Below are 27,635 nucleotides of genomic sequence, written 5' to 3' on the forward strand. Positions count from 1 at the left end.
TCGAACTTCTTCTTCCTGGGTGCTCCATTTGATACCTTTTGGCTACATTCAGAGATGCTTTGACCCCTGTGTTCTTTGAGCTCCAAATGACATAGTCTGGAGTGGGGTAAGTAAGCTCTTTCCCTTTCTGTCACCACCCTCTTTCCCAGGAATACTGTCCCTAGCTAGAAGTCTAGACCACCTCCTTTCCCAGAGGCACCCAGACAGCCCTGCAAAAAACAAACAAGCACAGTATTAAGTAGCCCTGCTGGCAGCAGCTGGCAGGAATTCATGTGGAAACTGTAGTGACACAAAATTTGTTGTGTTCCTCTAAAAGAAATGGACTGACTAAATCCTGTAGAGGCCCCTCCAGTAGAGTCATGTCTTTTCCTGGAGCATCTCTCAACTTGAGAGTGGAAGTAGTGCCTAGTTTCCAAGACCAAAGCAGTTTCTGGCAAGCTACTGGCAAGAAAAATCAGGACATGTCTTGGGTGGGGGGCTGGTGGGGAGGGGGAAGGTGAGCAGTGGAGTATCCAGAAGACTTGGGCATTTGGTGAGAGTTTCCTGCAAAGAACAGAATAGAGCTCAAGGAGGAGACTTGGGCACTGACTGGTGATAAACCCAGGAATGTGTCTTCAAGCCAGAGTACAAGCTGTACCACAAGATAGGGCTGATGACAGAAGTAAATGTTACCTGGGATTTTGGGTACTGAGTCTAATTCAGGTACTTGGTGCCTGTAATAGTGCCCAGGCTCCAAGGGATTGAGTTAAATTTCCAGAGTTCACTCTGCGCATGACATTTGGGACCAGTGAAGGTAAGGGCTTAGCTGCTTCAGCTGCTGATGCAGAAGAATGGGTGGAGCTATCCCTATAAGGCAAGGTGTGACAAAATACACCATGTGTCAACCCCTTTATAGAAGACCCCAAATGAAAATCCCTCCCATAAGTGAATGTTTACTCAAAGAAACTGGGAAAGGAGGCAGAGCAGCAGTTTGTAGAGTTGATCCTCCCTGAAGGTCTTACAGTGTGTGGCCTCTTCCCAGAGCTGGTAAAACTTGGCACATTTCTAGCTCTCTGGTGGTGTTGCTTTGCTTCTGTGTGCTGAGAGCCAATCATATGTACTAGAAACTCAAGGAAAAACTATGACTGTATTGCATAGAGGGGAGGGAGGGAGGGAGGGCAGAAGACCACCTGCAGCTGTAGGCTGTGGGGAAATAAGCTTGGCTAAATATAGCATTCCTTTCCATCCTCAGTGTGTGAGTACCTAGGGATCCTAATAAAACATGAATTCTGATTCCACAGATATAGGGCACAGCTCAGAACACTGCATTTCTTACACACTCCCAGGTGATGTCTAGCACTTGCTGGTCAGTGGAACAGATTTTGGATAGCAAAGAAAAACATCATTCAGAGGCAGCCACTGAGATGAGGGTATTCAGGCTAAAAATATTTGTTGGAGTAAAGGGAATTGCAGACTGTTGGTACAGGCTATGGGAGATGGTACAGGGAGAAGAAGCAGGTAAAATACAGATGGAGATAGCTAGTGCCCAGTGTGGTGTGCCTGTTTGGGATTCTGTTAGTAGGGGCTGATATTCAATGGAAAAAAAATAGAGTCAGTTGGGCCATATGAACATGGGTTTGATGTTTGTTTGGGTCAGCTCATTTGTAGCTATTTTGACCTTGATGAATTAGTTTCTTATGAGTTTGCACACTAGACTGGATTGTTGTATTAAACAAGTTAGCACATGCAAATGATCTTTGATAGGTCAGTTCCATGGCAGGTGCTCTTGTGCTCATTGTGATACGAGGGACCCAATAGTAGAGAAAGAGCATTGGAAACAAAGACCACCGAAGATAAGGCTTCTTCATGTGAGGGGTCAGAAGTGTTTAATCTAGACACAAAGTGCCCAGTCAACCCGTTGTTGACAAACTGGTATATAAGAAGGATTGTGAGCCCTGGAAACTAAGAGATAGCAGGAAAAAAGATCCCAAGGTCAGAGCCAACCCCCATCTGAGAGATTGGGGTTCAGAGTCATAGTTCTACTGAACTTGCAAGCCCAAGAATAGACCCACTGAAAAAGTATATCCCAAGAATGGAGATCCACTAGCCCTTTGAAGGAGAAAGGAAACCACAGACCTAAACCTCTATAGTAAGCTGTTAGCAGAAAGTATACCATATAAACCTCTGCTTAGCCCAAGGATGGGTCTTTCTGATCTTTGCAGTAAGGCAACGATTAGGTGGGATATTAGAAGGCTTGGAGATCACTGGGGCTTGAAGAGCCTATAAAGCCAAGAAAACTGTCTTAGGCCGGGTTTCTATTGCTGTGATAAAATACCATGACCAAACACAACTTGGGGAAGAAAGGGTTTTATTTTATCCTATAACTTGTAGTCCATTATCCAGGGAAGCAAAGGCAGGAAGTCAAGGCAGGAATCTGGAAGTAGGAACTGAAGCAGAAGCCATGGTAGAATGCTTCTTACTGGCATGCTCATCGAGGCTTTCTCAACCTGTTTTCTTACAGTATTCAGGACCACAATGTGTAGGGACCTCCATATCAATCATTAGTCAAGAACATTTTCTATAGACTGGCCCTGGGAGGCATTTTCTTAGTTGAGATCTCCTCTTCTCAAATAACTCTAGTTTGTGTCCAGTTGAATAAAAGTAGCCAGTACAAATAGGAACTGAAGTACTAACTACTGGTTGTGACTTCAGTCACTGGGGTGACTGAGTCATATACTTTGGCCAGGGAGGAGACATGAGGTTATGAACTGTCTTGAAGATCCTAAAATAAACTCTCTAAATCTGGTTTCAGGAGCTTAATATAACCTATAGGATTACTGTATGTCAGGGTGCTTTCTGACAGCCCGTTGCTCCCTCTTGAAAAAGTCTAAACGAACATGCCAGTCAACCACCTGCACCTTGAAGAATGGTTGCTTGTATCAGAGACGTTGGAAATAATACATGTAGATTGGGATATTGGGCCTTTGGCTATTGTCCCTCATACCCCCTATCAGTATGCCTTACTTAACAAATAAACCCTACCTGTCTTCTACACTAGGCTTTAGGTGTCTCATATTGATAGCTATTGCAAGGACTGGAGAGCTGAGGGGTTCTCGAGTAAAATCCTGGTGAAAATATAGGTTTAATCAGAATAATCTTTTCAAGCACATACCTGTTGCACAACGTTCATTTGTTAGAATAACTCATTTCAAAGCATCCCTGATTTGAAAAGTCTCATAACTGGATGTCCTTAGAGCCCTCCCAAGCCAATTTCTCTGTCCTTTATTGTACTCATGAGAAATACACAGGCAGGTCCCACACCCCTCTTGGATTTCCCCTTTTATAGCACAACAGGGGCCACAGAGCATAAAGACTGAGTCACCTTCTGTCCCACCAAGTGCCACCTACGTGACATTGAAATTTTTACCTGAATTCTTTTAAATACTGCCTTCTGTAAGATGAAAACACTTTGTCTTAGACACAGCACATGACCTTTATACCAAGGCCAGCACTTGGTATAAAGAGCTTTGTAGACTTGGACCCTTGCCTCTGTCTCATTCTGGTATCCTTTTCAAGGGTATTACCTCCTAGTCTAGGCTGACACAAGGACATGCAATGCAGGCCAGATGAGAGGAGAGATTAAGGCATGCTTACACTAAAAACTTAGCTGATATTTCTTTGAAATTAAAATCGCATAGGACATCCTATACTTTTATTTTCTATACCTGCCACCTCTTCTATGCCCACATAGACATCAAACTCCAGTAATCTATGAGAACACCTCTGTTCTTCTTATTAGTAGGCAGTGTGGTTATAGGATTAGATTCTCACTGATATCCACCTCAGAGAAGAGAGAGATACAACAGTCCCATGTTACTGTTTGATGACAGATGATAGGAGTAAATGGCTGAGTCTCTTAACTGCTTTGTGACTCTCTGGAGATGTGATGATAATTGCAGAAGCAAAAATCAATGTAGAGACTCCATTAGAATGGATCTCCAAGTATGTGTAATGGAGGGAAATCTCTGCTGATCTTTGGAGGATCTGTAGTGTGATGGAGAAATAAAAATTATTTTAAGCTAGGAGCTGGCCAGTGCTTGTCTACAGTCCAACCTGCGCCCCATTTTTCACATAAACACATTTGCAATTATTCACTTAGGAATCATCCAAGGGTGCCTTTATGCTACAGGACAGAGTTGAGCAGTTGCAAGAGAAACCAGACAGCTCCCAGAAATTAAAATAGTCACCATTTATCCCTTTACACAAAAGTTTGTCAACTTATGTTCAGCTACTAGATCTTTGTAACTGGTTACTATTATAGCACTCATAGGCACACCTGACTGTTGGGTCTTGTTAATCTAATGGAAAGGGAAAAATAGGTTAAAAATGTTTTCAGTTGTATTTCCTTGATTTCTATTTGAGCTCCATGCTTCTTGTAGGCTGATTAAATAGATTCCTCTTTTGTCTGTCTGTGTCTATCACTATTTCATTGTTATGAAGTTAGTGATCTTTCTTATTGCTTTGATTCAGTTCTCAAAGGAGATAGTATGTTAGTTCTTTGGAGTTATATTTGATTTATTCAAACAAGCCTCAGCCTAGAACAGAGATTGTCCTTCCCCGCCAAAAATATAATAAATGTTTAATTGGGTCTGCTCTAGTTTTTGTATTGGAGTACTAAAAGAAATATTAACCCAAAGGAATTTGTTCTAGTGTGAAGGGTAAGATAAAGACCTAAGTGAATGATTTACCCCTCCCTCAAATTGCTAACCAATTTTTCAACACCGTAAGGAAACCAAGCTCCTCATTCTCCTTGCTTTAAAAATATTTCTTTTATAATTCGGAAATTTGTTCTAAAGGAAATGATTCCCTTTTCCTGTTGAATTATCTGGAATATTCTTACAAAAGTGCTTTTGTTATAATTTTAACTTTTTTTTTTTTTTACAATCCAGTCATTATTCCCCTCCCCATCTGCCCTTTGAGGGTTCCTCATCCCATTTCTCCTCCCCCTGTCTCCAAGAGGATGTCCCCATCCACACCCACCCCGTCAGGCCTCTCCACTCCCTGGGGTCTCAAGTCTCTTGAGAGTTAGGTGAATCTTCTCTCACTGAGGCCAGACCGGGCAGTCCTCTGCTGTAGAGCTGTATATGTCTATGTTGGGGGGAGGGTTGGGGGATTGTTTTTGTACCAGCTAGTATATGCTCAGTGTCTGTTTGAGAGATCTCAGATGGGGGAGGGGAAGGGACGTGGGGGGGCAGGGTAGGGATCATGGTTAATTGAGATTGCTGGTCCTCCTACAGGGTCGCCCTCCTTCTCAGCTTCTTCCAGCTTTTCCCTAATTCAGTCACAGGGGTCAGCAGCTTCTGCCTATTGGTTGGCTGTAAATATCTGCATCTGACTCTTTCAGCTGCTTGTTGGGCCTTTCAGAAGGCAGTCATGATAGACCCCTGCTTGTAAGTACACCATAGCATCAATAATAGTGTTAGGCCTTAGGGCCTCCCCTTGAGCTAGATCCCATTTTGGGCCTGTTGCTGGACCTCCTTTCCCTCAGGCTCTTCTCCATTTTTGTCCCTGTAGTTCTTTTAGACAGAAACAATTCTGGGTCAGAGTTTTTGACTGTGGGATGGCAACCCTATCCCTCCACCTGATGCCCTGTCTTTTTACTGGAGGTGGACTCTACAAGTTTCTTCTTCCCACTGTTGGGCATTTCATCTAAGGTCTCTCTCTTTGAGTCTGGAGAGTCTTACCTCCCAGGTCTCTGGTACATTCTAGAGGGTCTCCCCAACCTCCCACCTCCGAAGGTGGTCTGGACCTCAGGGCTTCATTCCAGTTCTCCAACCCCAATATCTGATCATGTTCCCCTTTTCTCCTCCCATTCCCCTTTCTCACCCAGGTCTCTCCTTCCTTCTGCACACCCTTCCCTCATATTTGCTTTCTATTCCCTCCCAAGTGGGATTGAAGCACTTGGACCCTTTGGCTTGTTAACCTTCCTTTGTTCTGTGTGTTTCCTGAGCATTCTGTATTTTTTTTTTTCTACTATCCACTTAAGAGTGAGTACATACCATGTATGTTCTTTTGGGTCTGAGTTACCTCACTCAGGATGATATTTTCTAGTTCCATTTATTTGCCTGCAGAACTCATGATGTCCTCTTTCTTAATAGCTGAGTAGTAGTCCATTGTGTAAATGAACCACATTTTCTGTATCCACTCTTCTGTTGTGGGACATCTGGGTTGTTTCCAACTTCTGACTATCACAAATAAGGCCACTATGAACATAGTGGAGCATGTGTTCTTATTACCAGTTGGAACATCTTCTGGGTATATGCACAGGAGAGGAATTGCTGGATCTTCCAGTAGTACTATGTCCAATTTTTCTGAGGAACCACCAGTCTGACTTCCAGAATGGTTGTCCAAGCTTACAATCCCACCAGCAGTGGAGGAGTATTTCTCTTTCTCCACATCCTCGCCAGCATCTGCTGTCACCTGAATTTTTGATCTTAGCCATTCTGACTGGTGTGAGGTGGAATCTCAGGGTTGTTTTGATTCGCATTTCCCTAACTAAGGACTTTGAACATTTAAGTGCTTCTAGGCCATTCAAAATTACTCTGTTGTTAATTCTCTGTTTAGTTCTATATCCCATTTTTTGATTGGGTTGTTTGGTTTTTTGGAGATTAGCTTGTTGAGTTCTTTGTATATTTTGGATATTAGCTCTGTATCAAATGTGGGGTTAGTGAAAAAATTTTCGCAATCTGTAGGTTGCAAATTTGTCCTATTGACAGTGTCCTTTGCCTTACTGAAGTTTTTCAGTTTCATGAGGTTCCAATTATCAATTCTTGATCTTAGAGCCTGAGACATTGGAATTCTGTTTAGGAAATTTCCCCCCATATCGATGAGTTCAAGGCTCTTTCCCACTTTCTCTTCTATTACATTCAGTGTATCTGGTTTAATGATGAAATCATTGATCGACTTGAACTTTAGCTTTGTGCAAGGTGACAAATATGGGTCTATTTTCATTTTTCTACATAGAGTCTGCCAGTTAGACTAGCAACATTTATTGAAGATGTTTTCCTGTTTCCACTGTATGTATTTAGCTTCTTTGTCAAAGATCCTGTCCATAATTGTGTAGTTTTATTTCTGGGTCTTCAATTCTATTCCATTGTTCAACCTGTCTGTCTCTGTACCAATACCATGCAGTTTTTTTCAATCACTATTGCTCTGCAGTATTGCTTGAGATGTATTGATGATGATTCCCCCAAAAGTTCTTTTATTGTTAAGAATTGTTTTCACTATCCTGGTTTTGTTGTCATTCCATATGAAATTGAGAATTGCTCTTTCCATGTCTTTGAAGAATTGTCTTGGAATTTTGATTGAGATTGCATTGAATCTGTAGATTGTATTTGGTAGAATAGCCATTTTTACTATGTTAATCCTACCAATTCATAAGCATGGGAGATCTCTCCATTTTCTGAGGTCTTCTTTGATTTCTCTCTTAGGAGACTAGAAATTCTTGTCACACAGATCTTTCACTTGTTTGGTTAGAGTTACCCTAGGATATAATTTTAAAAAATAATTTTAACTTGATTCTCTCTGTCTGTCTCTCTCTGTCTCTCTCTGTCTCTCTGTCTCTCTCTTTTTTCTGGTCACAGTAAATAGGAAAGATATCTAAAGTGTTAGTAATAATAGTGTTTCTATGAGATTATATTTTATAGATTTCTCAGTTGTCCTACATTTGAGTAATTTTCAAAACCTCATACATAGAACATGGAAATTTAACTTAATTTTTAAGAATAAAAACCTTTTTGTTTAAAAATGAATCTTGTAAACCATTTACCAGAATACCAATAAATGAAATTGAAAGAAAGAAAACTAAATCGAAGACTTCAAAGCCCTAGCCCAGAAAGTTTATTCAAGGTCCATGACTCATGCGGCTTGCTAGTTAGGAGGACTTTTTGGGCTTAGAGCAAAGAACAAAGGCTGTAAAGTCATTCCAGGAACCAACTAGCCATAAAGATAGGGAAGACATACAAGAATGTCCAGATTGGCCGAGTGCCTCCCTATCTCCCGACCTTCTGACCTAAGTTAAATGTTAACCAGATGCTCTGCTGTTACTTCAATCTGCATGTACAGTCTGCTGATGTTTGAATGGACCAATCATGTGAAACCTCACCAATTCCTCCCTGCTGATGTTTAAATGAACCAATCATGTGAAACCTCACCAATTCCTCCCCCAGCCCCAGACCCTTTTCTATAAAAATCCCTAGCTTTCAAGCCTCGTGGTCGAATCCACAGTCTCCTGCGTGAGATATATTTCGACCCGGAGCTCTGCCATTAAACTACCTCGTGTATTTACATCAAGACGGACTGTTCGTGATTCTTTGGGTGTACGCCGAATAGGGAGTTGAGTGGGGGTTTCCCCACTAGGTTCTTTCAAAATCTACTAGTTAAATGTAAAAAAGAGTGCATTCTAGCTACATCCTCTACTACCTACATTAGTCTCTGAGACTGTTTCTTCATTTGCAAAATGTGCAGAACCATCACAGCACACTAGAGAGAATGTGAACATTAAATATGTAACGAATGTAAAATATTAGTAGCAAGTTTTATTTCCTGTAAGCAGCTAACGATTGACAATAGTTACTGAAATAGTAAATAATTGAAGTAAGAAATGGACAAAAATGATGCCCAGTAACATATCTACAAAGTACAAGTTTTTCACTCCAATCCTGGAGTCAGTATTACCCATGTGACATGAAGTACACATGTTTTACACAGTAATGGGGAACCTGCTTAAGTCCTACAGCTATTGGTAAGTGGGATATACCAAGAAAGAAATTATTAGTTAACCAAAGTATATACTGACTCTCAGTATACACTGCTAATGGATTTCACAACTCTTAAACTTGAGCATTGTGTATATATAAGACTTGAAATCACATGAAAATAGTGTTGCTGTTTTTACCTCTTGGAAATTCTGTGATCTTCAATAATAGACTTAATCTTCTATAATTTTAGTTTCTCATTTATGAAGACAGCTGCTTTTGTTGTTGTTACAATAATTTTATGATTGGATGATTTATCCATGGGAGACTTTTGATTTGGTATCATCTACTCCCAAAGCAATGGTTTGTAATACTTATAATGCTTTGGTTTGAAAGTCTACTCATTTATTCTTTAGATCTTACCTAGCATCCCATGTGACTACATCGGCTGATGGCTTAACTAGGCCTAAAAGGTTCAAGAAGGGATAATCCAAATGTTGTTTATAGGTAGTTGGTGGTCTTGATTAGTCTTGAACAAATGACTCCCCCAATGTGTCTCCTCCTGAATTTCTTCATAGCATGGCAAGCTAAGAGTTTGATGAGCAAACATAGATGTTGTAAGATTCCTTCATGGAAAGTATCTTAGCTGGCTTTCATGTTTATAACAGCAATAGAAACAATAAAAAAGAACTTGGGGAGGGACGAGTTTGTTTCATCTTAAAACTCTCAATAGGCTATCACTGAAAGACATCAGGGCAGGGGCCTAGAAGCAGGAAGTAGGGCAGAGACCTTAGCGGAATGCTGCTTACTTGATCGCTCTGTGGCTCACTCAGCTTGCTTCTTATACAACCCAGGATCACCTATGCAAGTGGTGCCACTCACAACAGACCCTCACCATTCAATCATTAATCAAGAAAATGCCTCATTAATCAAGATACTTGTCTATGTGACAATCTGATAAACTACTTTTTTCAAGTCAGGTTAACTCTTCTCAGGTGATCCTGGCTTATGTCAAAGTGACTAAAACAATTTATCCAGGACAGAGAGGCTCTAGAATAGAGTTGTATAACATCACCTCTGCCACAGTATTTGATCCAAGAGGACCACAGTTCACTCTATTCAAAGAGAGGTGTATCCTATTTCCAAAGGGCTGACAGTGGGAAAAGGGGTCTCTTGGGGACCATTATTATAATCATCTCTCATGATTGTTTCAACATATATGCATGTTCTCAATTTTTCCCTTATTTACTCTTGTTAAGACACAATGAAGATAATGTATTGCCTTTAATATCATCTATTTCTTGTTTTAAAGAATGACTTCTAGTTTTGATTCTCTGATTGTGACTTAAAGTTAGCAGGATGGTTAGAGAAAAAAATTAGAAAGAGAAAGAGAAGTAGTTAAATACTACAGAACTACAGGAAGGAGAAGAAATAAAATTATAGAAGAATTTTAATTCAAAATACAAAAAATGATTATTTTAAAATTTTGTTTAGCTGCTGAACTGTATTCCTTGGATGTGATTTTGTCTATAGATTAGGTCACACAGGTCTTGAAAATTATTTGGGCAAAGTATGCAAACTGCCTCAATCCTATGATGCATCATGATACTCAATATGTGTTTTAATGATCAAAAGCACTTCTGGTTGCTACTTCCTTATTTTTTCGGGTTAACCATGGCCATATTTTCAAACACTCAGACACTCCTTTTCTTACTCTTTCTTGTCCACCCCTCATAGTGAGACATTACTTTTGCAAGACCCAGGGAGTAAGAATCTAGGGCATTGCTATTAGCCATTAAATTCAGGTATGGCAGAAAAAAATGCTTCAATTTCCCCACTTCTCCATGCATCATTTAAGGCCATAGATCCTGAGGAGAGTGTCAAAAATACAAACAGCACTGGCAGGGAGGAAATTCACAGGCACAGATTTTAGGGACTGCAGAACCTCCCAGGTCTGTTGCTCACTGTCTTACATAGACCCTTGAATAATATTGCTTCATATTCTTTAGAGTGGAACTCTCCCTTTTACATCTCCACTGTGGTAGTTATTTCCAGTCATTTAGAGGCCAGGTCAGATACACTTTAATAACTCCCCAAGGTGAAAAATTTCACTTACTTTGCAAATAAACATTTTAATAGATGTTTTTAATGTTACTTCTTTTCTCTTTATTGCTGTATGAACTTATTTTTATATAGCTATTTGTTCCCTCATCTAATTTCTGTCTCCCAATTAGAATTTTAGCTTCATGAAATTGAGATCTTCATCTGCTTTGTTTACTACTGTCTGAATGACCTGCATTAAGAAAATAACCTGGAAGAGCCAAGATTTGTTGAGTGGATAAAAATAAGTGAATGATTTTTCTTCTGGGTTTCTGTTTGTTAGTTTCATATTTGTTTTTGACATGGGAGACTATAGCTACCACAAAGTAACTTAAGGACATAAAGAGCTAAATACACTTACAGAACTTCCTTTCAGAACACAGAAAAATAGGAGCTAAACATTAAGGCCAATGTACAATGAAACAGAGTAAAAGGCACACATTCATCTTTAAAAGAAATGCTAGCTTCAAAACTTGAGAGATTCTATAAAAATGATTGAGTTTTACTAGTATAGCTAAATAATGAATATGTTAGTTGGAAAGGAGGTTGGTCTGCTATAGAAATACAAATCTCAAGAACATTTAGAGAGACTATTTCCACCAAGAATAGGGTAGCATCAAATCCTGGCTAGTGTATGTCTGTGGGCTATACAGGAGGTTGAAAGACTCTTTTGTAGGGAGGAGTAGGCTTTTGGCTCTTCCAGGTGGATGGCGGCTGCTGAGACCTAACACCTTTACTGGACGTTGAGCTTCTGCTTACCAACGTGCTTTCCAATGGTAACTGCTTCCTCAAACCCCATATCTACTTTCTGGGAAAGAGTACCCTGTTAGATCACGAGTCTTCTGTCTCACACTGTCTCACAGAGCAGGCCACTCCCCCATGTAGTCTCCCTACCCTTCAGATGTTGTTTTAAAAGGAGCTGACAGGATGCTGGAGAGGTAGCTGAGTAGTTAAGAGAGCATACTGCTTTTGCAGAGGACATGACTTTGATTTCAAGCATTGACAATAGGTGGTAGCTCTAGAGAATTTAAAGTCCCGTCCTGTGGGCAATTGTATTTACATTCATATATACCACCAGGTTCTCTGTCGGCTTAGATGTTTTAAAAACCACTTTTAATAAGGGTTCTCAAGCACTTCCACCCCTCTTCTATCCCACCATCCAAAGATAGGGGAGAAAGATGGTAAATAAGACAAGGGGATGTGGACCTGTTTAGAAGTAGTTGTTTGAGGCAATTCCAATCTCCATTGTCAGGATACCAGCAGTCCAGTTCAGCAGTGTCAGGATTCCAAACAGGAATCAGCAGCAGTGGCACGAACCAGCAGACACCAGGCAGGAGTCAGCAGGAACAACCAGAACCAGCCAGGATGCTAGGAGGAGTCCTCTACCATTCCTTTCTCAAGGATGCAAAGATCAATGAAGATGTATGACCAACAAAGCATCACAAAGCTAGCTAGGCAAGCTCCCTGTCACTGTCTGTTGAGTCCTATTTATGCTCTCTCCAAACATCATGTGACCTCCCATGGGTCTTACCTCAGCAAAGCACCAGGTAAGTCTGCGTCACATGACACTACCAGAATTCACAAATTGATTGCTCTGTCTCTGTCTGTCTCTCTGTCTCTGTATCTCTGTCTCTCTCTCCCTCTCCCTCTCCGTCTCCGTCTCCGTCTCCGTCTCTCTCTCTCTCTCTCTCTCTCTCTCTCTCTCTCACACACACACACACACATGCACAATTCAGTAAAAACTGACAAGTAAATAAAAGACTTGAAGGACCACCCATTGTGACTTCCATTATTATTCTCAATTCGCCAGAAGAACCAAATGTTTTCTTTTCTCCTGCCCCTAAGCAGAACCGACCAGGACAACACCCAAGTCCCCACATCTGAGTCGCAAGCATCTCAACTGTAGTCACATATTAATCAGCATTATTCCCCTGCCCATAACCTTTGTGATTACTATCACTTAGTCTAAGTTCTGTAGCACAGGCCACTTAACTAAGCTTGCGACGCATGATGTAGGACCAACTCCTCCCTCAGAAATGGTTAAGGGTAAGCAGCCTGTGTTTTCTGGAGGGACGGAAGCTTCTCTTCAGCATCCCACTGTAGTATAGATGCTACTTGTTGGCCTATGATGTTAATCACTCTCATAACACATCTCTTACCTGAAGAACAAACTCATTCTTCTGTGTTCTGTCCTTCTCCTCCCCCTCTTCCCATTTGCATCCCTAAGATTTGACTTATACTGATCATACCTTGGAAAACCCTCTGGACCCTGTCTGTATAATACTTTTCCTTGTAATGCAACTGGTTGGAGTCTCTTGTTTCATCCTTCTGGCTTCTCAAAGTCCAGCATGGGAAGCCAGACTCATTCTCTCCATGGCTTTGAACATTCAGAGTCATGACACTTTATATTTTAAGTAGTGCATTATAATAGATGTCATCTGTAAAGGGTCTAAAGGCATAGCCATCCTTTCTTAGAGCCTTCATTGCTTTGCCATGGTTCACTTCCTTTGAGGTCTTCTTTAGAAAGAACTGAGATGGTCTTTGTAAGAAGCCTACTGTGTGACCACGGTTGTTCGGGCAAAGTGATTTCCCTGGCCTGAACCTGACCATTGATGTAAGTGGATCAGAAGTTGCTGTGATGAACTGCAGAGGGATACTTTACCCATAGCCATGGCAATGGAATAAACAAAATCGTGTAACTATAGCTAGGTTTGTGATAATAGTCATGGAGCTGTTCACACTCTTTTGTAGAAGGAGGTAGAGTCTCAGGATTCATGCCTGGGGTTCCCCTAGAGCCTTGCCTCTCAGCTCCATGTGATCATGGGACCTGGAGAGAATATAGGAGGCAGAAGGTTAACTGAAGACAGGACTCCATAGCATAGCTTTTTTGAAGTCATCATTCATCATTTATGCTGCGGTGGGACACTGTGGTGATGCAGTTTGTTTTGGTTCACCTATGCTCCTCTAAGTAAGTCCTCTCTATGCTCCTGTCATGGACTCATATAAAGTTACTGATTCTATTTCAGGCCAATATACATTTGTTTACATATCCCCAGGAAAAGTGAAAAGGACTGCAGAGCTTGGAAAATGCACCCTCACTTCAGCCAGACCTTCAGTTCTCAGTTTTTCTTTAAGAACGGTCTACAAAACCAAGCGGTAAGGTGTCCTAAGACTTCATTCCTCTTTAGTCACTGTGCTTCTGGGTCACACCATCAAGGGGTTGGGGGATGGGGAGTGTGCATTCTGCAGAACCAAGGAGATTAAACAGGACCTCCCATAGACACTGGACAGGTGCATGTGAGCCCCCAAGCTTTGTGAACCACCAACTTCCTTCCATTTGGCTTTGTGTGATAGTTTATCGATTCTAGATATTAAACTGGTAACTAAAAATAAAAGATTTCTCCCATTCAACACATTTTAATGAAGCTACCTCAGCCTCCAAGGCATTTCTCTCTAATAAATTTATTTTTCTACAGTGGCAACATCATTAAAGTAGGTTTATGGCTTATATTCATGTAGTAGCAACTTTAAAGGGACATAATTCAGATGCATAACTCTTGAAATCTTTGTTCCAGGGAAAGCTTCTCTCAAAAGCTCTATTTTTCTTTCTTTTGGCATATTCCTTCTTAACTCAATAGTTGGACAGTTTTACTGTGAGTGTTAGCATTTTCCATTCCTAAGCATATTTTAGTTTTGCTAACACATGTAAAAAGAGGTTGTTTCATATTCTCACCCCCACCCCACCCCCATTTAATATTTGGAAGTCATTTGAAAGTTTCTCAAGGGCAAACAAAGACAATTCTTTTGAGAGAGACTTAGGTAGAGGCAGTGGTTGTTAATCCTGGCTATGTATTAACATAACCTAGAGAGACTTTTAAAGCCTAGGTGCTACCTCATAACAATGAAGCAGGAATCTCCTCAGGTGATTCACTGTGTCGCTGTGAATATGAACTATTGCAATGTAAAATCTTCATTAAAAACTTATCCCTTCTACACACAAGATGGGATGGCCAGAAAATTCTTAAAACCCAATTGTAGCTATTAGGTGTATTTTCTCTTCACAAATTTTAATTAGTAAATTTTCAATTGGCAAATAACAATTGTGTTATATTTTTGTGTGTATATATATATATATATATATACATATATATACAAATATATATATATATATACATATATATATATATATACAAATATATATATATATCATGTTTTTCTTTTTACTGTTCTTTAGTAGGTGGAAGTGTGTGTGTATATATATATATATATACACATATATATATATACACACACATATATATATATCATGCTTTTCTTTTTACTGTTCTTTAGTAGATGGAAGTCCTCGGGATAAATGGGATATATGTTCTACCTCTGATCTACATCTCCAGCTCTTACTGTGATATCTTGATATATGTATACCTTGCAGACTTGGTGAACCAAATTAATTAATGAGTGCATAATCTCCTGTGGTTATCATGCTTATGGTGAGATGGATAGGGGCACTTCATAGTCTAGATGATAAGAACACATTCATACTTTATGTTGTAGCTAGGAATCCACACATATGTGTGTTTGTTCTGATAACATTCATGGTGAATGTCATCCAAAGGACAGGCTCAGGAGGAATGCAAGACTCCATGGCCTTGGTGTTTTGAGCCCTCCCCTTCCTACACAGAGAGAGGAGATAGCAAGGAGAACAGAAGCAACGCCATACATCTCAGAGATAAGATAAACTACCCAACTAGAGAGTTAAAACTAAACTTTGAATTTACTGACTGCTTATGTTTCCTCTCCCAGTCTAGTCTAGTGGTTAAAGATGAGATTGAAGAGAGACATGTTTCTAAATAAAACACATCTTAGAGATTCCATTTTCAGTTTGTGGCTTATATTACAGACAGAATAGGTCACTTCAAGATCACTTAAATCCAGTTTTCAGGGTGATTTTCAAAATTGCAGCACCTTGTTATGAGCTGTAGCCAACATGTTATATAATAGAACTTTTACATTCATTCTTTCTAGTTTAACTGAAATTTTCTATCTTGTGGCCACCTCCCTCTGGAGCCGCAACACCACACCCAGCCTCTGGTAACCACCCTTTTACTCTCTGCTTCTACAAATTCAACTTTCTTAGCTTGCTCATAAAGGTGTGACCACGAAGCATCTGTCTTTGTGGCTCTAGTGCTCTTTAGGTTCATCTACATTGTAAATAACAGCATTTGCTTCCTTTAAAAGGCTCATAGTATTCTACTATGTATATATCTCTTTAAAATCTTTCTTCATCTGTTGATAACTTTATTTGACAATGTTTTGCCTGTTGTGAATAATGCATCAATGAACATATAGTGCAGATATCTTCACTATATGATTTTCATATCACTTGGAAATATAGTCAGGAGAGGGGCCTCCAGATCATATGGAACCCTCATATCACTCTCCACAGTGGCTGTACTAATTTACATTTCCACAGTGATGGGCAGGGCTACCTCTTTTTTTCATGCCATTGCTTTATTTATTTATGTTTTTATTTACTTATTCTTTTGAAGCAGTTTCCCATGAAGACCAGGTAGGCCCCTAATTCGCCATATAATTGAGACCTACTGTGATCCTCTTGCCTCTACCTTCTAACTGCTTACATTACCATAGGCTTATACCACCATGTTTAGCATTCAACACTGTGTGTTTGTTTGTGGGTTTTTTTGTTTTTTTGTTTGTTTGTTTGTTTTTGTAAAGGTTTATTTTATCTGCGTTTAAGTGTGTATCTTCCTCTTTCACTCCTCTTTCCCTCCCTCCCTCCTTCCCTCCTCCCTCCTCCTCCCTCCTCTCCCTCCCTCCCTCCCTCTCTCTCTCCTCCCTCCCCTCCCTCCCATTCCCTTCCCCACTCCCTCCCCTCCCTGCCCCTCCCTCTGCTCCCTCCCTCCTTCCTCTTCTAATGTTTCTCTATGTTTTGGTGGTGGTTATAAAGGTATTGAGTTCCCTGGAGCTGGAGCTAGAGGCTGTTGTCAGTAGTCTGCTATGGGAGCTTGGGTAACCAAGTTCAGGTCCCCTGAAAGAGTAGCCTGTGCTCTTAGTGGTTGAGTCCTTTCTCTAGGCCCCCCTACTTTCTAATCAAATAGAGATTGCCTGGTGGTGGTCCAGGCCTCTGATCCTTTATACTCAGTAGAAGTTCAGGCCTGTGTGGGCAACTTAGTGAGAGTCTGTTGAAGTAGAAACTTAAGGGTTCTTTGGAAAGTCGGTTGGATGGTATTTTGCTGGGGCAAACCTGTGAAGGAATATTTCATTAAAGTGGACACAGGTGTGAAAGGCTAAGGCAGACTCGTGAAGGAATGTTTAGCTGAAGCAAATACAAGTGAAAGGATGTTCTGCTAAAGCAAGCACATGAAAGGACACGTGATGAAGGATTCTTTGCTAATGACATGCATCTATTGTTCCATTTTACATTGCATAGTTGAATTGCATTTGTCGGGATTCCATAGTGAACTGCACCAAAAAAACTTCTGGTGGTGTGCTGTAGTTAATTGTGCTTCTCCAGACTCAGGCTGACTGAGTGATGTGATGTGTGTGCTAAGGCAGGACACATGCTGAGGAGGACATATGATATTTGGAGGGTATAAATAGGACTCTACTGACAGTGATGGGCGACTGAGCTAGGCTTGCTTATAGAGCTAGCTGTGCACTGCTTGTGTGTCTCATGTCTTCGTTGATCTTTGCTTTGCTGAGAGAGGGACAGTAGAGAACTCCTGGTGTCCCTTCTGGTCCCTCCTGCTGACTGGAGCTGAGGCTGAGTCCTGGCTGTTTCTGCTAGGTAGTGCCACTACTGCTGATTGGCATTAGCTATCCTGACTCTACTGAACTGGACTGCTGCTGTATCTGTGAAGTGTTTGCAAATGGATAAAGCTGATGCTGCTAACCTGTGAACTGAACTGCCGATTTCCAGAGAACACAGATGGAAGTCGCTCTGAAGAACCTTTCTAAACAGGTCTACTCTCCCCCACAACCCTTGTATCCTTTTTTCCCCCACTACCTCTGGTGGGTGGTGGGCTACAAGGGAGATTAAAGCATTTAAGAACCATCATTAAAATAGACATTTGAAAAAAATTAAAGTTACAGTCTGCGCCCCCCCCAAAGTTATTTGGGAGTATAACTCAGTCATACAGCAACTGCTTTCTATGGACAAAGCCCTGGATTCAATCTTTAGTACCACAATGCAGTTTTAAAAATTGCCCTTGATATTCACTAATAAGATATTCCACTGCCTTGTATAGAGTGACCAGTTTTCCTGGTTTTCTTGAGAATTAGGGTTTTCTAGAACATAGCCTTTTCAGTACCAAAATAAAAAACAAAGTTGAAGTGAATGAAAGTGTGTTGTTTACCCATTAGTGGAGCACTGCAAACTCACTGAGACCCTGTAAAGCAGCATGGGAAGGTGGCCCGGCCCTCTTCTGGAATCCAGCTTTTGGCTTATGTCTCCTTGAAATTCTGAGCATATCAAAGGACCCACCATTTAAAGATATGGGCACTCAGACCCCTGGCTCAATCTTTCTTCTTCTTCTTCTTCTTCTTCTTCTTCTTCTTCTTCTTCTTCTTCTTCTTCTTCTTCTTCTTCTTCTTCTCCATTACCAAATTACTACAAAAGGGGATTATTTTGTTTACAGTCTAAAGGCTTTGGACCTTTATAATTAGAAAACATCTCTTGTCAATTTTCAATCGTGCTTGAGGACTTCCCATGGAGGTTGATCTTACTAAACCTTGTGTATAAGGTGGGGTCAGTATTTACTAAGTGCTAGATGCTTACATGTATGACCTCATTCTCATATACATCTAATGAAGTTGGCATTATTCTTTCCATGTCATTCTAGGATATGAAAACTGAAGTCCAAAAAAGGTTAAGTAATGTGTCAGGGTCATACTCAAGGCTATTTGACTGTAATTTCATGCTTTCTTCATACTGTTTGTCCTTTCTCTCTTTTTTTTTCTTTTTCTTTTTTTAAATTTTATTTTATTATATATTTTCTTTAATTACATTTCAAATGCTATCCCAAAAGTTCCCTATACGCCCCATACCCTGCTCCCCTACCCACCCACTCCCATTTCTTGGCCCTGGCATTCCCCTGTACTGGGGCATATAAAGTTTGCAAGACCTAGGGGTCTCTCTTCCCATGATGGCCGACTAGGCCATCTTCTGCTACATATGCAGCTAGAGACATAAGCTCTGGGGGTACTGGTTAGTTCATATTGTTGTTCCACCTATAGGGTTGCAGACCCCTTCAGCTCCTTGGGTACTTTCTCTAGCTCCTCCATTGGGGGCCCTGTGTTCCAGCCAATAGATGACTGTGAGCATCCACTTCTGTATTTGCCAAGCACTGGCATAGCCTCATACGAGACACCTATACCACTGTTTGTCCTTTCAATGCTTTACGCAGACAAGTTAAATGGAGAAATTATAAATTTCTGGAGACTTTGAAGAGATAATGGAAAAAGAAATTAGTAAATTACTTCACTCTTTATAGAGGAACTCTTTAGTCTGCCCTGTGGAGAACACATCAAAAGTTACCATGGTGAATTATTAATAATCCATGATGGGTATAGAAAGGGACAGCCATCTAGATGCTGTTTATTCAGACATTAGTCTCAGCTAAATTGAATGACATTGGGAAAATATGATGTTGCTCGTTAATATGTCAAAGAAAACCGCTGGGTAATAAACAGAAATAGGATGCCCAGTGTTGTGGCTGAGAAAGCAAAGGGTTTAAGGCCTTAAGAGGCTTTTTGGTTGTTTTTGTTCCTTTGTTTTTTGTTTTGTTTCTATTCTTTTTGATTTACATACTCCAAATGTTTCTTGCCCAGGAGTCCTGAGTCTATGAACACGCGACCGAGTGACAGCAGTAGATTGAGCAATTGTCATAGCTGGAGTTAGATAAGAAATATTCATCTGTGAAATGGTAAGAGGTTATGCATATTCCAAGTGCCTATAAATATTCTTAAATATAAATTATTTTATTAATGGCATCTGTTGTCATTTTAAATAGAATTAATTTTGGTAAGTGTTGATAGCCATCTCTTTTAAAAGAGACTATTAATTATCTGTTTCTCTTAATTTTGACCAAACACTCCGGTTAAGATATCATGGTTTTAATTTAAGCAAGTTCTTTCTTTCTTAAAGATTTATTTATTTGTTTGTTTGTTTATTTATTTATTTTGTATGTATGGATATGCATGTGTGTGAGTGTATATGCACATATTTCGGCCAGTGTGTATCTGTGAAGGCCAGAGGGGAGTGTTGTGTGATTTCCTCTATCAAACTCTCCATATTCCTATGAGGCAAATGATCTCTCTTTGAAGCTGGGGCTCCAGTTTTCTGAGCTATGTTGGAATCCAGACAAGTTGGCTAGAATAATTGGAAATTTTCTAGAAATTTGGGGGGACAATGTAAAGATAAATTAGGAATCATTATCTATTACACTATTTGGAAAGTAGGGTGCTCATGAAGTTTTGGTTACAGAAAAAAACAATACTCATAATTATTACAGAGGGATTATTCCCAATAAAGGAAGATAAAGATTGGCACAGGAGCTTATGAATAAAAACCCAGGGAAGATTTGAGAATGAGTTGTTGCTTGGAAGTCTGAAATCTGAGTTGGGAAGGAGGTAGTTGGAACCATGGTGAACCTAAGCCTACGTAGAGAGTGTTCCATGGAGAGAGAACAAAGCACAGGCCAAAACAGGTATTTTGGGAATTAAAACATGTTCAGTGTATATTCTGTGCCTCTGTCTGTCTCTGTGTCTGTCTGTCTGTCTGTCTGTCTGTCTGTCTCTCTCTCTTTCTCTCTCTCTCTCTCTCTCTCTCTCTCTCGTGTGTGTGTGTGTGTGTGTGTGTGTGTGTGTGTGTGTGTATTTGAGCTGATAGAAGTGGAAATGGTCGGAGATAATGGTGGTCTGGCAACTATCATAAACCATAGGATTCATAAAACTCTGAAGTATATTGTAAGAGTAACGAGGAATCATTGATGGACAAAAAGAAATAAAAGGATCAAATTAATTACCCTGACTACAGAATCAGACTGCACAGAACAGAGGAAAGAACCAACTGGAAACCAACTGGAAGGTAACTGTGAAGTATAACTGAGATGTGATGATACAGCTGGAGTGGCACCTATGAAGTTGAAGAGAAGTGAATGGTCTCAGGAGATATTCAGGAATAAAACAGACTTTGTCTCCTCTGTATTCCATGGGTATTTTGTTCCCTATTCTAAGGAGGAATGAAGTATCTACATGTTGGTCTTCCTTCTTGATTTTCTTGTGTTTTGCAAATTGTATCTTCGGTATTCTAAGTTTCTGGGCTAGTCTCCACTTATCAGAGAGTGCATATCATGTGAGTTCTTTTGTGATTAGGTTACCTCTCTAAGGATGATATCCTCCAGATGCATCCATTTGCCTAAGAATTTCATGAATTCATTGTTTTTAATAGCTGAGTAGTACTCCATTGTGTAAATGTACCATATTTTCTGTATCCATTCCTCTGTTGAGGGACATCTGGGTTCTTTCCAGCTTCTGGCTATTATAAATAAGGCTGCTATGCCTGGGGATCCATCCCATAATCAGCCACCAAGCCCAGACACTACTACATATGCCAGCAAGATTTTGCTTAAAGGACCCTGATATAGCTGTCTCATGTGAGGCTGTGCGGGTGCCTGGCAAAAACAGAAGTAGATGCTCACAGTCATCTATAGGGTGAAACACAGGGCCCCAATGGAGGAGCTAGGGAAAGTACCCAAGAAGTTGAAGGGGTCTGCAACCCTATAGGTGGAACAACAATATGAACTAACCAGTACTCCCAGAGCTTGTGTCTCTAGCTGCATATGTAGCAGAAGATGGCCTAGTCGGCCATCGTTGGGAAGAGAGACCCCTAGGTCTTGCAAACTTTATATGCCCCCATGCAGGGGAATGCCAGGGCCAAGAAGTGTGAGTGGGTGGGTAGGGGAGCAGGGCAGTGGGGGGTGGGTATAGGGAACTTTCAGGATAGCACTTGAAATGTAAATAAAGAAAATACCTAATACAAAATATAATTAAAAAAAAGGAATAAAACAGAGAATGCTTGGCATGAGGCAAAGCATAGAAGAACAACATTGGTACCTGGTCATTTTCACAGATGATGGAGTAGAGAGTGAAGATGAGGATGAATTTATCTGGGTTTTCTTTTATTTAAGGAACCTGACTTCCTTGAAGTTCTTAGCTTCACCTTTTGAAAGTTACTTATTTTAAGTGAGAATCTTCTCTGAGGTTCTACTTTGAGAGTAATCATTCAGTATAAGGAGCAGTGTGCTTCATGCAAATAAAACAGCCTAGCACTGTGGACCAGGGTTGTCTTGTAAGTCTCACCAGGTTAGAGTGGCAGCCTCCCACACAGTTTATCACCTGATTTGAGTAACAGGGAAGATTCTATTTCCCTGTCTCTGTGCTCTGAGAAGTATCTGATAGTGATGATGTTTCAAGATTCAAGAAAAATCTTTTCTATCATTGAATAAAGCCATAAATGTAAATTTACTAAATTAAAAAAAGTAATGTGGGAAGGGCACAAAAGAGTCAGTAAATATATCTAGGAAAAAAAAAAAGAAAGAAAAGAAAAGTGACTGTAGAAAAATGCCTAGAGATGTTGCCAAGTGCTTGCCTAGTATACATGAGGCTCTGGATTTCCTAGCACAGAACAAACAAACAAAAGCACTCCAGAGAAGTGTGCTGTCATGAAATATAAGATAAGCATAAATGTTGAGAAGGAAGAAATAGTCCTAAGTGTAAGTCAACCAAGAGATCAAGCAAATAAGCACCAAAGAGTGGGCGTGGCAATAAGCAGGAGGAGCTTCTTGATCATGCCGAAGTACATTTAGAGATGGGGAAAATAGCCCCATGATAGTAGCCTGGGATATCCATGGAGAAAAATATTAATACAGCTAGCATGCAGTTCTAATTTATCTATGAAGGGAAGAATAAAAGCCACGGGCTTGTGTTACCAAGGGAGAGCTTCCCTGTGATGATTGTTTGAATAGTGTGTACTTCATACATGATTAAAGGGAATCCAATAGAAAAGGTGAAAGGCTAAGGAGATAGAGAGGAATGGGAATATTGATTAAGAAAGGTCAAAGTGAAGGTAGAATGTGCAAGCATCCATTTGGATATAAGGGCCTGTGGAAGGAAGACAACACCAGGGAGTTTGAGAGCAGAAAGTTTACAAGAGATAATATCTACTTTCTCTTATGTAGGGAGTGAGATCAGATTAGATTTCAAAGAAGATGACAGAGCAGAATGGGCAAAAGTCCATAAAAGGAAAGCAAATGGGTTCTTCTTATTATTTTTTCCAATAATCTTTACATTTCTTTTTAGAAATCTGTCCTTGAAACCCAAGGTCCACTGAGAACATTGTACAATGTCCCATGAAAGCAAATGTTCTTGAGTAGTACAAGTGGCAGCATCACATGATGACTTGGGGCTTAAGAATAGACCAGCCTTGGAAACACTTTGGTTATTTAGCAAAACACAAGAGCCAAACCTTTACAGTATGTTTCTAAGCAAGACTCCTACCACACCCTTTCAGAAACAAGGAAGCAGAGACACCAAAGGGAGGGAGTTCCTTACCATTTATTGCTAATGGGCAGAGCCAGTAACCGCATTAAAAGCAGAATATTCCCATTAGAAAGATTCACTGAGTGCATTTGTTATGAAAAAAATGGGGGGGGGGAATCCCTACTTTCTGTCCCTATTTTTCCCATCATATTAACTGGATCTTCTGTATGTTTAATGAGCCATTTTGTGTTTATACTTCTCAAGTTGATTAAGCATAATGTGTTGATATAAGACATTTTTAATTCTTAAAGATTTTCCTGGGAAATATTTTCCCAGCCAAGAAAAGATAGACTGTTCAAGAATGACATTGTGACAACCAGCTGTCCATATGGAAGATAATCAAATTAGATGACTAAACAATGCCATACATCAAAATAAATTCCAGGGGGGCTTGGGTGCTAAATGGATAAAATAGAACCATAAAAGTTATAGAGGAAAGTGAAAGAGGATTATTTATAACCTGGAGAGCAAGAGTCCTTCCCACATGAGATGGGAACTCAGAAGCTATAAAGGAAAAGACTGGAAATCTTGATTCCATGTAGAAAGATACTAATTACAGCCTTGTTTATAATAGAGAAAAATTAGAACAATTTAAAGTCTCTGTAGTAGGGAGCTGTTTAAATACATCACCAAATATGTACATCATTAAAGAGTGAAGCCTAGGAATTAAAAAACCTGTTTCAGTATAGAAGCTACGGGAATTTGCAGTCATTGCCATTGTGGTGAGGAAAATTACCCAACCTCTTCATCTATAGAATAAATTTAATGATTTTATTTATCTTAGAAGGTAACTATAAGAGCTAAGGGAATTAGTAATATAAAGTGTTTTGGATAGATCCTTAATATAGTGTCATTGTTATAGGTTGTCTTAGTCAGGGTTTCTATTCCTGCACAAACATCATGACCAAGAAGCAAGTTGGGGAGGAAAGGGTTTATTCAGCTTACACTTCCATACTGCTGTTCATCACCAAAGGAAGTCAGGACTAGAACTCCAGCAGGTCAGAAAGCAGGAGCTGATGCAGAAGCTATGGAGGGATGTTCTTCACTGGCTTGCTTCCCCTGACTTGCTCAGCTTGCTTTCTTATAAAACCCAAGACATCCAGGCGGTGGTGGTGCACGCCTTTAATCCCAGCACTTGGGAGGCAGAGGCAGGCGGATTTCTGTGTTCGAGGCCAGCCTGGTCTACAAAGTGAGTTCCAGGACAGCCAGGACTATACAGAGAAACCCTGTCTCAAAAAACCAAAAATAATTAAATAAATAAAACCCAAGACTACCAGCCCAAGACTACCGGCCCAGAGATGATCCCACCCACAAGGGGCCCTTCCTCCTTGATCACTAACTGAGAAAATGCCCCACAGCTGGATCTCATGGAGGCACTTCTCCAGTTGAAGCTCCTTTCTCTGTGCTAACTCCAGCCTGTGTCAGGTTGACACACAAAACCAGCCAGTACAATTGACCCCTTGCCAACATGACACACCAACACATCACTATTATGCCTTAACCCTTAGTTTCTTTTTCATCCCCAAGATCTAAATAACTTTAAAAGTCCCAAAAGCAAAAAAAAAAAAAAAGTCCCAAAAGTCTTTACGTATTAAAAGTTCAATCCCTTTAAAATGTCCAATATCTTTTAAAATTCAAACTCTCTTAACTGTGGGCTCTCCTAAAATACTTTCTTCCTTCGAGAGGGAAAAATTTCAGGGCACAGTCACAATCAAAAGCAAAAATCATTCTCCAACCATCCAATGTCTGGGATCCAACTCACAATCTTCTGGACTCCTCCAAGTGCTTGAGTCACTTCTCCAGCCATGCCCTCTGTAGCACACACGTTGTCTTCTAGTCTCCAGCTGCCTGTACTCCGCTGCTGCTGCTGTTCTTGGTGATCATCTCATGGTCCTGGCATCTCCAAAACAGTGAATGACCCCTTCAGTCCTGGGCCCTCAATTGCAACTGAGGGTGCACCTTCACCAATGGCCTTCCATGTCCTCTCACAGTGCAGAGCCTCATCTGCTCTGCATGACCTCTTCATGCCTTCAAAACCAGTTCCACCTGGGTGACTCTTACACATTACCAAGTCCCACTGCAGCAGAAGGTATGACCTTGGCTATCTCTGGAATACATCCTCTTTGTGCTTTCAGAAAACACTTCCCAGAAGATGTCACCTCAACGATGCTGGTCTCTTCTTAATCACCACTAATTTCTTAGCTGCAGCTAACCAGCATCAACAGTTACAGTAATGCAAAGGTTTCACTTTAGTAGTTCTGGTATATTGTTAATCACAGCTGATTCTTCAGCCCCAGCTAACTAGAACCACAGAATCGTCACAATCAAAATAGCATTGGCCCTGAAAAGAATCTTTAGTTTTCCCTCTGAAATTTCTCAAGCCAGGCCTCCATCTTCTACACTGTTCTCAACATTATCTTCCAAGCTTCTACATGACATCCCACAGAGCTCTTAACACCGAATGGATCTTCTAGTCCAAAATTCCAAAGTCCTTCCACAGTCCTCCCCCAAACATGGTCAGGTTGTCACAGGAATACCCCACTATGCTGGTACCAATTTGCCTTAGTCAGGGTTTCTATTCCTGCACAAACATCATGACCAAGAAGCAAGTTGGGGAGGAAAGGGTTTATTCAGCTTACACTTCCATACTGCTATTCATCACCAAAGGAAGTCAGGACTAGAACTCAAGCAGGTCAGAAAGCAGGAGCTGATGCAGAAGCTATGGAGGGATGTTCTTTATTGGCTTGTTTCCCCTGGCTTGCTCAGCTTGGTTTCTTATAAAACCCAAGACTACCAGCCCAGAGATGGTCCCACCCACAAGGGGCCGTCTCCCCTTGATGACTAATTGAGAAAATGCCTCTCATGGAGGCACTTTCCTAGCTGAAGCTCCTTTCTCAGTGATATGTCCAGCCTGTGTCAAGTTGACACATAAAACCAGCCAGTTCATAGGTATTGGTTGTAATTATACTACAGTACTTAAAAAGATAAGGGAAGGCTGAGAGCATAGGTCAGTGGTGGAGAGCTTGCCTTTCATGTATGAGGCTCTACATTAGATTCCCAGTGCCACAATAAGTGAGAATGAGGCAACTTGATGAATAATGATTCACTGTATGCTAGAATGTGTTGTTTAGAAATGAGGTTTTAGTAGAATGTATAGAGCCTGGCATTACATTATAAAATATATATTCATATTTCCTTATGTATATATGAAAATACAGTAGACTGTAGAATCAGAACAACACACCAGATCATGAGTGCTTGCTTCCTCTAAAAGACAGCAGAAATGGTAAGGGGAATATTTACATTTTACAATCTATAATTTTGTATTCCTTGGGTCTCTCATAAAGAGAATGATATTGCATTCTTATTGTTAACAACAAACAAAAAGAATTTTAGGAAGAAAAAAATGTCTTTAGTTTTCCCTGTCAACATAGGGTGAAATTCACATCATAAAAGCACAGACACATGTTGGGTTGGAGCACTGATCATTTTCTTCCAGATGTGCAATCCTCAATTGAAGTGGAAGTTTCTGGTTTCTTTGTTGTGTCATGTGATTGTAAACTGTCTTATGAGAGGATGTTTTTTTCTGAAGCAGACATGTGGGAGGATATTTTTCTGAGAACAGACATGCAGTGCTTTTTTGGAAGCTGCCTGGACAAAGGGGATGTGATGTATTGCTAGAGCTGATGCTTGAGAAAACATGTGATGTTTGGGAAGGGTATAAATATAGCCCAACAGACAGTGGACAATGCTGTGTGGCACTGGTTCACCTTGCCACTCTTTGCAGGTCTTCACTGGGCTTTGCTAACACTGGTCTTCACTGATGATGCTGTGGCATTGGATTTCCTTGCCTTCTTTTCTGATCATTGATCATTGTTTGTCATGACTTTTTAGAGAGAAAAAGCACCAATGAAACTTGTGGTGGTGTTCCTGTGGCTTCTTGCAGCTTCCGCTGACTTGAGCCAATTCGCAGAGCCTCTCAGTTTCTTCTGGATTGAACTGCCATTGCTGAATCATGGATGGTGTTTGTAAGTGGATTGAGCTACTGCTACTGATTCATAGGAACTAAATCGCCGATATCCTGACCATGAAGATTGGAATCACCTCCCAAAATCTATTTCTAAACAGGTCCACATCCTTCATTGCCATATTAACCTTTTCTTTCCATTACCTCTGGTGGGC

General features: G+C 40.5%; 1 long non-coding RNA gene across 4 annotated transcripts; it reads left to right on the forward strand.

The window, feature by feature from the left end:
• On the forward strand, positions 1–27,635 carry LOC115031966 (uncharacterized). 4 transcript variants are annotated; one of them, XR_015044549.1, is made up of 7 exons: positions 1–106; positions 13,862–13,991; positions 15,858–15,923; positions 17,641–17,814; positions 19,683–19,777; positions 20,366–20,560; positions 27,348–27,632. It is a non-coding gene; the product is annotated as an uncharacterized LOC115031966 (long non-coding RNA). The 4 variants fall into 4 exon arrangements; XR_015044552.1 differs by lacking the exon at positions 20,366–20,560 and having other exon boundaries at positions 27,348–27,635; XR_015044551.1 differs by lacking the exon at positions 15,858–15,923 and having other exon boundaries at positions 27,348–27,630.

Source organism: Mus caroli, unplaced genomic scaffold (genome assembly GCF_978045245.1).
Source record: "Mus caroli unplaced genomic scaffold, Mus_caroli_1 scaffold_11, whole genome shotgun sequence".
Classification (NCBI taxonomy): Eukaryota; Metazoa; Chordata; class Mammalia; order Rodentia; family Muridae; genus Mus; species Mus caroli.